We start from the raw sequence: 11,713 nt of genomic DNA on the forward strand, positions 1-11,713 counted from the left end.
GGATTCATCCACCAATGCAGAGATGACAAAACCAACACTGGCACTCAAACCATCCTGTCCAAATACAGACAATTTAGGACATACACCTAAGCTAGCCATGCCTGCAGCCTTCTGAGCTGGAGCTTGGCATAATGGACTACCTAGGTACACACTGCCATGTGACCAAGAAGCCTGAGGCAGCGTGCCATGGTGAAAGGGTATGCTTTCAAACTGCAGTACGAGGTCCCATAATATTTCGAACCTGGATTGAGTTAGTAAGGCCTAAGGTCTAAAACTGCCCTAACGAACTCTACTCTCTGTACTGTTTTTAGGATTGATTTGTCTTGATTTACTAGAAGTTCTACTGTCAAATGTGGACCGGATTGTCGATACACTGGCTAACACTTGGGCCTCAGACCGACCTCCAATCGAAGAGTGATCCAGGTACAGGAACACATGGACTCCTAATTTTTGTAGATGCACCACCACCAAGGTCATGCATTTTGTGAACACCCAAGGAGCGGCTGAAAGACTGAATCAAAGTACCACAAACAGGTAATGGAACCCATTCACCACAAATCTGAGAACCTTCCAATGGTTGTGGTGTATCACAACATGGACGTAAGCATCCTTTAAGTCGAGGGCACCGTAACAGTCCCGTGTTCCAGGGACAGATAGGGTAACCATGAGGAATTTTATTTTCTTCAGAAACTTGTTCAAACCTCTTAGATCTAAAATAGGTCTGAGACCCCATTATGTTTTGGAAATGAGGAAATAATGGGAATAGAAGCCATTCCTTTCGAAGCACAATGGGATTTCCTCTACAGTGGCAAATTGAAGAAGAAATTGGACTTCCTGTTGGAGGACAATCTCACGAGAATGGTCCCTGAAGAGGGATGAAGGAAGGAAGGCTTGGGGATTGGGCGTGAGAACTGAACTGGAGAGCATATCCCAGTTTCACGATGCTTAAGACCCAGCAGTCTGATGTTACATGGCCCCAAGCACTCAGGAAGTGGCCTGGGAGAATGGTAAACAAATGCTGGGGAACACGTGGAACTACAGTAACTGTACTACTGTCATCAACAAACCCACCAAAATGCCGGTTTGGACACAGCGGCTGGACAGGATGAGCCCACTGATGCTGAAGAGGAGGATGGTGGCGGTTGCCTCCCTGCCCTTTTTCCTTGGGGGATCTTGGGATCTGGTAGGTAATCCTTGGTGCCTGTATGGCTGCTGCAGAAGAAAGTGTTTTCTTTTAGTTGCTGGGGTATCCTTAAGATGAACCGTCAACTGTCTTGTGTAAAAACAGGGTGGGACCTTCAAAAGGGGGGTCCTGGATAGCCTGTCGGACCTCTAAGGGCAGCCCAGACAACTGCAAACACGAACACCTCTTCATAGCAATACCTGACACCATCATTCAAGCAGCCAAGTCTGTGCTATACAAGCTGTCTTGGTGACCAGCTTACCCTCTTCAGCCATCACCGCAAACATTTGTCTGCAGTCCTCTGGTAACTTGTCTTTAAATTGTATAATGTCTCCCAGAGGGTAAAGTCATATTGACTCAGGAGTGCCTGTTGGTTTGCAATCCTAAACTGCAGGCTTCCTGAAGAATAAAGCTTGCCACCAAACAGATCTACCCTCCGAGTCTGCCTTTTGGCATGGACGCTTGTTGTCCCTGCCTCTCACACTCATTGGCAGCTGCCACCACCAGAGAAGAGAGGGAGGGGAGTAAAAATGTTGATACCCCTTAAAGGGGCAAAGTACCTCCTTTTAGCTCATTTCACTGTGCATGGCAAGGAGGACATTGTCAGCCACAGGGCCTTGACTGGCTCCATGATGGCTTCATGAATTGGTAGAGCCACCATGGCCAGAGTGGCCAATACCAGGATGTCTACCAACTTGTGAGAACTCTCACACTTCCTCTGCCTTAATGTCAAGTATAGAGGCCACTTTTTTTTTTTGAAAGGTCTTGATGAGCTCTCTAGTCCTCTGGTGGTGGTGAGACACTTAATTGCTCAACAGCCTCATCTGGTTACAAGGAGGAGGATGCAGCAGGCATCTGAGGTGGTGGTTGGTCTGTATCTTGCAGCAGAGACGGTGCCCAAGTGGCTTCTGACTTCACAGTACTGGACTCCGTACTGGGTACCTGTGAGCGATGCTCTTGGTGATGACAGCAGCAGTATGCTCTCCAGGACAGCGAGCAAATGGGGTAAGGAAAAGTCCTATCCGGAGGGCAAACACCCCATGGAGCCCAGAACGGCCACTGGTATGGGCCGCTACAATGCATCCTTGCCTGGACCATTGTCTCTTAGACGGAAGCCAGCACTGAGACCGCTACACGGTCCATAGTCCCCAAGACGCTGAGGCAGGTATGTTTCCCATCCTGGACGCGATATAGACCACCTCACCTATGAATCTGATGAAGACAAATCCAATGCCTCTGAAAATGGCAGGGCAGAACCAGCTGAGAATGGTGAGAGACAGCCAGATCCCGGAGATGGCAAAACCAAGGACATCATCTGCGGCTTGCCTCTCAATTGCACCAGTTTTTGTGGCCTTCTGGTGGGTAAAGATCCTGCAGGTTCTCGATGCGGTGAGCTAGACACCGTAGGCATCGGTACCAGCTGTATACCTTCCCGTACTGCTGGCAATACCAGTACCGAGAGGCTAAGCAAGTCTCTTGTGGCTGCATAAGCCTCCAGAGTGGTTGGGAGCGGCAGCAACTGATGACTCCGTAAAGGTCTTTCAGGGGATGGCCTCAACAGATTTGGCAAAGTTCCAGAGGCAGCGATCCCTTCTGGGGAGTGAGTGCTCTAGGGAGAGTGTCCCCTCGAACATTTCAGAGACTCTGCCTCTACTACACAGTGGTACCAATATACTTGATCGAGGTACCAAACGCGAAGCAGACCTAAGTCTTCTCTTTGATACCAGCAAATGGGACCCAGAAGCCACAAACATCTGTGGTGCAGCACTCCACACCAAAGCTGATGTGCTCGGGGTGCTTTTGCCATGTGCTGACTCTAGTGGAAGACAAAAGGCTGCCTCCACAAGCAAGAATTTGAGCCTCACCACTCTTTCTTTCAGCAGGGCTTGAATTCTTTACATGTGTGACATTTGTCACTAGCGTGGGATTCTCCTAGACATTTTAAGTAGGTTGGGTGTGGGTCACTAACCAGCATATGCTTAGCGCAAGCCTGGTAGGACTCAAATCCTAGCAAGCAAGGCACCCTTTTGGTACTGATCCCCAGTACAAAAATGGGGAAAGATGGCCTAAAACAAAAACAATCACTAAAACTAGCTAAAATAGCTACAACTAACTAAATGTTTACAGTAGCAGGATATATAAACAATAGGATCACCATGCATGCCGTTTTGGCCAGGACAGTCCCTTTCTTAAGCCCTGTTCCAGCCGTCCCAACTTTTTTTCGCAAAAGTGCTTTTTTAGCACTTTTGTCAGAGAAGTGGGATGTGGAGGAACGTGCAAAGGGGTGAGCGGCAATGCCAGCCCCACGCAGGGAGGGAGGTAGGCTTGGGCAGGGGGCAGGCTGGGCTCGGACAAGCAGCAACGCCAGCCCCCCCTCAAGCGGGGGGCAGACAGCGCTTGGGTGAGCAGTGATGCCAGCCCCATGCTGGGAGGCAGGGGACAGGGCTCGGGAGAGCAGAGACGCCAACCCTGGGGGGGTGGGAGGGGGGGCAGGGCTCGGGCCAGCAAAGGCTTGGGGGGTGGGGGGAGAGAGACTCCTCAGGCTACCTCCACACGGTGTCCCATTTTGCCTTTGGGAAATATGGTCACCCTAATATACAAGGATTGAGGGAAGTACTTGTCACAAGTCTGAAGTCGCTCTGACAAGCTTCACTGGAGGTAAGAAGGAACGGAGGAGCATCAGGGGCCGCTCCGCCCTCTTATACCAGCATGCAGTAGCATGTGGCGACAATGAGTGCTTGAGCCACCCTGGTGGGTATCACTGAGGGAAAAAGTTCTTTGTCTAACTGTGCATGAGGTGCGCACCCACCTACAGTGGAACAGACATCTTCAAGCACTCAAAGAATAACTCTCAGAAATCATGAGGAGTCAAAGGTGCAAGTAACCAAGTAACGATCACACTTGTCTCTTTAAGGTTGCTTTATATTATTGGCCTGTCCTCCTTTACAATTCCTCACAACTTAGTAGCATTTGATAATTTTATTAATGTACTGTTAACTCCTTCTTTTAAGTAATTAAAGATGTTAACATTTTTCTTATAACCTTCTTCCTGTAGAGGGAAACCCTTCTCTCCTCCAAACAGAAATTGTATTTATCTGAATTTATAGAAATATATCTATAGATGTCCATCCCATGGCCTGGGTATCTATCCCCTAGGTTAAAATGCACACAATAGTATAGAAGGACTGCCCCAACCATGAATATAATCATACCAACCCTCAGTCCAGTTGCTCCTGAAGTGCAGAAGAGAGAAAAGCTGGGCTTTATGGGCATGCCCGGAAGATTAACAAATCCATATCTGGCACATAAGTTGGGTAAGCGACTTTCCAAAACAGAGGATCTCTCACAGACCATGCCCTGCCAGCAGCCCACTCCTATACTGAGGGGTCTCCAGCTTGAGCATCTTTGCTCATCTCAACTGTTTCAGTATGTCACAGGGAGAGGGGAAATCTCTCCAGCTCCAAACCCTATTATCACATAAGAGAAGAGGCCAGCTGGGATCCCTCATGGTGGCAGCAGCAGACAGGAAGAATGAAGCAACTCAAATCCAGAAGCAATGGGGAAAAGGAAGCTGCTGTTGGGCTGCCTGCAGTTGAGGAATGTGGAAGAGTAAAGAAGATTTTCCACCCCCAAAACCGTTCATTTACAGAAAATTAAGACAAGCAATCTCGCCCCAAAGATACTCCCCTGTAATGAAGGGAGAGAGCAAGTGTCCCCAAAACACAAGCAACAGAGGCAATTTGATAAATGATAGATAGTGATATATGAACTCTATCCTTTTTTGCAGGTGGTGGGGGTCTCCAAGCAGAAACAACCCTCTCCCAAATATGCTGGACCACCAAGGATGTCCAGGAAGAGGAAACAAAACTATAAAGAATTTAATCTGCTTGATCTTTTTGCAGATATCTTTAAACATTCTCTCTGGGATGGTCTTTTCTTTTGCATACACTGCATTAACTTCACCTGTTACTCAACTCACTGACTGGTCAAGAGCGGGGGTAGGGAATACTAGCCCATTTTCTACTGAAATGACATACATTAGTCATATTGGTTAGCTGCGTGTAACAGTTTCAAAATCCCACTTTTTCCAGTACGCTGAGGTTTACACGGTTCAGACTTCCCTAAAACATGGAGCTATCTGGAGAAATGACCTTTTCTGCTATTTACAAATATTTCTGTAAACTCAATTTTCACAGACAGACAGATACATGAACTTAGTGGAAAAGAGCAAACAGCATATAGAGAAGCCATAGATATAGAGCAAAAAGAAAAGGAGTACTTGTGGCACCTTAGAGACTAACAAATTTATTTGAGCATAAGCTTTCGTGAACTACAGCTCACTTCATCCAATTTCAGCTGTAGCTCACGAAAGTTTATGCTCAAATAAATTTGTTAGTCTCTAAGGTGCCACAAGTACTCCTTTTCTTTTTGCGAATACAGACTAACACGGCTGCTACTCTGAAACCATAGATATTGAGGAAATCTTTAGATTTGTGTTAGGAAAATACTTTTGTTTAGTAAAACAATGTAAGATATGACCACTACAAATTAACTCCAATACTTTGTCGTGCCTGAACATGGTAGGAACTAGTGTTTCAGGTTCTGTGCCCTAATCTACAGGAAGTTGTAAAAGCAGTTCTTCAGCCTGAGTGACGCTAGATGTCTAATCCAGGTTAATACAAAGATAGGAGGATGGCAGAAATCTAATTTTTCATCATGCAGTAATTAAGCTGTAGCGTCAGTATGAAAAAAAAAAAATGAGTGATTTGGTTAATTATTTAAAATTTAGAGGATTCCTTTGACTACAGTTAAATGACAGAGGCAATACACAAACAATACCCAAAGTTATCCACTGAATGGGCGTATACCATAAATGTTTATCTTCTGTGTTATATGGAACAAGGGCTTGAAATGTGTTAAGCCCTGGATTCGGAGAGGTGCCTTTTGTTGTTGCTGTGAAAATTCACCCAGACACTGGCCATTTATAAGCCTCTGAAAATGACAATTTGCACATGTCCTGTAAAGCTTGTCACAGACTTGCTGCTAAAATCTAGCAACATTCCATCTGCACTGAGCATGTTCCCATGCTCACTGGCCCACTATCTGCACTGAGCACGCTCCCAGGCACCACCATATTTGAACTTTAGATGGGATACGGACACAGGCCTAGTAGCAGCATTCCCACCTCCACCCATTTTGGCATAGAGGCTCCCATGCTGGAATGGAAGCCAGGAAGAGACTACAAGTTCTAGTCAGAGATGGAAATAGAACCCAGTCTCTATTATGGCAGACCCAAGTCCAATAAACCACTCTGTCTTTCTGACAGAATATGCCAAATTTATGTGCTTGGCTGTGCTGTCTGTCACCACTAGACCCTACTCCCCTCCGGAGTGAGGAACAGAACCCATGACCCTTGATTCCCACAACTCCCTAGCTGTTTTGCAAATAGCAATATAAGCCAAAGGCAATGTGTATTGTGTGTCACACAGACCTTTACTGGCTGGTCCACATAAAAAATGCAGTGGTGAAGGTTTGTGCCATGGATCTCATGGTCCTAGGTTCAAACCCTGATGATGATCCATGCACAGGGTCAGCATGGTTCCACATAAAGAAACTTTTGTTTTTTTCTGTTTGCTTTAATAAAACCTAGGAACTTACATGCAAATAACTACATTCAAAGGGCAATAAGGTCGCAAAGTCAACCACTCAAAAGTCAGAAAATGCAAGAATTAACTTTACCCATGCAACCTTTAAAAAAATCAACTCAAAGAGTGTTATGGTTTAGCCCAACTTAACAGGTACAGTCACATAATATTTAGATAAAATCCTCATATTTCAATAAGGTCAATATAAATTTTCAAACAAACCTTAGACAATTACATGGGAAAACAGTGGAAAATCATAATAAAGTCAGCAGGGCTCTACACAAGCACAGGGGTTAACCTGCACAGCTGGTAGGATCATGGTCTTAGTTACTCTCAGTATAGTTCTCGGTACTTTTTTGTTGACATATCCGTTTTTATCTTGAACTGCATTTTATTTTATTTTTATTTAGTGTTTATATTTTTGTAAACCTTTGTATTTTTAGATTACAATAGAGAAGACTGCACAAGTCCAATCATATCACCCATTAGAGCAACTTATTTAACCTCAGTTTATTTTGGGGGTTTTTGAAACCACTTTCCTGCTACATTCTGTACATTGCAGATTTTTTTTAACTTTAATTTGCAGTATTCATGTCAGAATTCTCTCTTAATAGAAAAAAAAACCTGATCAGATTAACACAAAATCCTTCTGCCTTACCCCAACATTCTACAATTTGCATTTTTTAAACAAATCCCACTCCCTGTGAACTGCATCAACATGAGTCTTTTTACACCAGTTAAACTTCACAGAGAAATTACTCAGGATAACACTTTTTAAAGAATCATTTTAGAAGAGACAAGCTGTAACACCATGTTCAGATGCCAAAACAGCTTTTGAAAAGTGGCAGAATTTGAGTTGGACTAGTCCATGAGTTGGAATGCTGATGTAAGGAGTAAACAACTGTACAAATCATAGCTATTCGATCTGAGCATGACCATTTTTAAACATATGTAATAATATGGCCCAGAAAGCACAAATAAGTTTCAAAGTATTATTACAAATTCCAATTTCAGAAGTACACAAATTAAAAATGGTACATGGATAAACCCTTTTAATATATAGTTCATTACAATTACACATTATGGCAAACAAATATTAGTGTACACCGAGACCAGCAGCAAGGACTAGAAACTCCAATAGGCAACTTCATTTCTTATATGATTACTGTAAGTATTTCCAGGGCTTCTAGTAAAAATTTGTTTGGCCTTATATTTAAATGCCATGGCATCCATTTAAAAAAAATTTTTTTTTGGCCCTCTGGGTGGTCTCTTAAGACAGGTTCACTGTATGTCATAAAACATGAACTGCTTGTAGTATGCTTCCATGATATAAAGTGCAACATATCTGAATGCTTTTCAAACCCATTAGCAAATACTGCAGGGCTAAAAACAAAGGCGATGTGTCTTACTAAAACATACTGGCTGTTGACAGACTTGTTGCACCACTAGAAAGACTTTCCAATAGATTTAAGTCCATTTAAATGTTCAGAAAGTCATGCTGAGCAAATAGATTAAAAGTTGTCGGATCACCACAATGTCCTCCGGTGGATGACGTGTTTATTTATATTCTCCATTACAACAGAGAGGCAACATTATATTAATTGGAGAAGAATCAACTTCCTCAAAGGTCTTGCTCTGGATAATATTTTTATTTAAACACACATTGGCCTTTACCCCCTTTCATCTGCAAATCTATGTAATTCTTCATAGGTTTTTTATTTTTAATCTAATTTTCTATTATAGTCTGTATATATAACACAAGCAGCATAGTCCTAACAACGTTTTAATGACAAACCAGTGTGTGCACTAGATATGGCAGGGGTGGGCAAACTTTTTGGCCCGAGGGCCACGTCTTGGTATGAAAAATTGTATGGTGGGAAATGAATGCTCACGAAATTGGGGTTGGGGTGCAGGAGAGGGATCAGGGCTGGGGCAGGGGGTTGTGGCATGGGAGGGGGTCAAGGGTGCAGGCTCCGGGCGGCGCTTATCTCAAGCAGCTCCTGGAAGCAGCAGCATGTTCCCTCTCCAGCTCCTATGTGGAGGTGCGGCCAGGCGGCTCTGCATGCTGCCATGTCCACAGGCACTGCCCCTGCAGCTCCCATTAGCCACAGTTCCTGACCAATGGGAGCTATGGGGGTGGCAGTTGGGGTGGGGGCAGCACGCACAGCCCCCTGGCTGCCCCTAAGCGTACGAGCCAGAGTGGGGACATGTTGCTGCTTCCGGGAACTTTGGCATGCACGCACAGAGTGACCTCAGACCCTGCTCCCTGGCTGGAGCATGGGAGCAGGGCAAGCCCCAAACCCCGCTCCCCGGCAGGAGCTCGAGGGCCAGTTTAAACCGGCTGGAGGGCCGGATGTGGCCCCCGGGCCATAGTTTGCCCACCCCTGAGATATGGGGACAAGCATTAAAAACAAAACATACACACACACACACACACACACACGTGAGAACAGACTAAATTGCTTCAAGCAATAAAATAGAAGTATTTTTATATACATTCAAGCCCTGATCCTGTAATGGCCTGAATGCTACCAATTGCAGGATTGGGACCTGAAATTGCTCATCATTTCCCCTCAAGTCTACAATACTTACTTCTGTTATTTTACCTCTATCCTGTCTTCACATACAGTTTATTAGCAAGGACCGTAGTTACACAGTACATAAGCATGTGATTGGAGCACTTTGGGCACTACTGCAGTATAATTAATAAACAACAGTATGGTACAATATGGTGCATACTAAAGCATTCAATAATTTCAGGATAACAAGATCGAGCAGTAACCATAACCCTCAATTTGTTGAGGTTAGCAGTGCATGCAGATAAGTCATTGGAAATCCCTGTTTTCCTTCACTTCCCTAATGGTGGGACACAGGGATATACCTTTAGTACAAAAGAACCTGATTCTGACTGAGGCCCTTAGATCAGCGTTTTTCAAACTTTGGGTCATGACCCAGTACTGGGTCGCGGCATGTCAGGCAGTGGGTCACTCTAGTCAGTACCGCCGACCGAGACATTAAAAGTCCCGTCGGCGGTGCTGCCCAGCTAAGGCAGGCTAGTGCCTACCTGTTTTGACACCGCGCTGCGCCCCAGAAGCAGCCAGCTGTGGGTCCAGCTTCTAGGCAGGGGGGCCAAGGGGCTCCACGCGCTGCCCCCACCCTGAGCGTCGTCTCCACTCTTCCATTGGCCAGTTCCCGGCCAACAGGAACTGGGAGGGGTGGGTGCCTGTGGGCGAGAGTCACGTGCCTCCGCCTAGGAGCTGGACTTGCTGCTGGCCGCTTCCAGGGCACAGCGCCGTCCGCGGTGCCAGGACAGGCGGGAAGCCTGCCTCTGCACCCTGGCTGTGCTGCTGACCGGGCGCCGCCGGAGGTAAATCTGTGCCCCAACCCCATGCCCAATCCCCTGCCCCAGCCCTGAGCCCCCCCAAACCTGGAACCCCTTCCTGCACCCCAAACCCCTCATCCCTGGCCCCACCCCCGAACCTGTACCCCCAGCCCAGAGCCCTGACCCCCTCCCGCACCCCAACCCCTTGCCCCAGCCCAGAACCCCCTCCCACACCCTGAACCCTTCATCCCCAGCGCTGTTGAGTCACGGGCATCAACAATTTTCTTCAACTGGGTCCCCAGACAAAAAAGTTTGAAAACCACTGCCTTAGACGCTACCATACTATAAATAAACTGTGCTAGAGCTTCAATTCTGCATCCCCGCGGCAATGCGCCCCCCACTCCCACTTGCCATCCGACTGGGCAAAGCACCCCCCCCCCCCGCGCCAATGCGCCCCCCACTCCCACTTGCCATCCGACTGGGCAAAGCACCCCCCCCGCGCCTCGCTGGGAGTTCCTCGTTTAGCCCTCGCACGGTGCTGGGCGCTGCACGAGACACAGAATCAGGCCAGTCCCGGCACGGAGGTACATACTTGCCGCGCTCAGGGAATCGCTGGGCGGGGAGGGAAGCAGGCGAAGGCTGCGGCCAGAGATGGGCCCAGCCCCAGAACAAACCCTCCGGGGCCAGCCAAGCGGGAGCTCGGGGGAAGCTGGGCTCCGGGGGCGGCTGGGCGGGAGGGAGAAGAGGAGCAGCCCCCCAGGACCTGCTGCGCGCCCCAGCGGGCTCCGTGCGGGCAGGGCACAGCCCCAGCGCGGGGGAAGGGGCGGGAACAAGGGAAGTTTCTCTCACCCACTTGTAGCAGGAGACTCTCGGGGTCGCCGCTTCTCTGCCGCCCCAGCTGCTCGGGCGGGGTGTTGCCGGGGGCTCGGCGCCCTCCGGGGCTCGGCTCCCCGCCGCCGCGGGTTATTGTTGCCGGGGCGGCTTCTCTCCCCGGGCCGCGCTGGGCTTGGAGTTTCCTGCCTGAGTCACTCGCCCAACAGGGAGCCGCGCAGGGAAACACCCTTCCTGCCGCTCCAGCGGCTCCTCCTCCTCCTCCCGCTGCCCCCGGCAGCCTCCCGGCCCTGCCTCCCCGCGGACAGCCGGGCTCCTCCTACCCCGGCGGACACGCAGGAGCCGGGGCTGGCCGCCTCTGCGGCGGAGCGAGGGCACTGGTCTGCCCGGGGGCTGGATTGCGGCAGGGGCGCTCCAGCGGGGTCACAGTCCCTCGCCAAAGTCCCCCCGCGGGAGAGCAGGAGGCGGTGCGAAAAATGGGGATCTTACTATACCACTGATGTGGGCTAATGGTAATACACTCAGAGGGACTCATTAGAAATGCAAAAACAACGAGGAGTCCGGTGGCATCTTAAAGACGAACAGATTTATTTGGGCATAAGCTTTCGTGGGTAAAAAACCCACTCGATGCATCTGAAGAAGTGGTTTTTTTACCCACGAAAGCTTATGCCCAAATAAATCTGTTAGTCTTTAAGGTGCCAGCGGACTCTTCCTTGTTTGTGTGGCTACAGA

The 11,713-nt window shown here is 48.0% G+C and overlaps 1 protein-coding gene across 6 annotated transcripts in view; it reads right to left on the reverse strand.

The window, feature by feature from the left end:
* Positions 1-11,300, reverse strand: part of CYFIP1 (cytoplasmic FMR1 interacting protein 1) — a 136,007-nt gene extending 124,707 nt beyond the window's left edge. For 2 of the 6 annotated variants that reach the window (XM_037898860.2, XM_037898868.2), the window contains exon 1: positions 11,000-11,300. The gene's annotated coding sequence lies outside the window, so the exon portion shown is untranslated. Of the gene's footprint in view, positions 1-10,742 lie in introns of all 6 variants that reach the window. The other 4 variants (XM_037898845.2, XM_043537699.1, XM_037898852.2 and 1 more) reach the window with 4 other exon arrangements.
* Positions 11,301-11,713: the final 413 nt, after the last annotated feature.

This window comes from Chelonia mydas, chromosome 1 (genome assembly GCF_015237465.2).
Source record: "Chelonia mydas isolate rCheMyd1 chromosome 1, rCheMyd1.pri.v2, whole genome shotgun sequence".
NCBI lineage: Eukaryota > Metazoa > Chordata > Testudines > Cheloniidae > Chelonia > Chelonia mydas.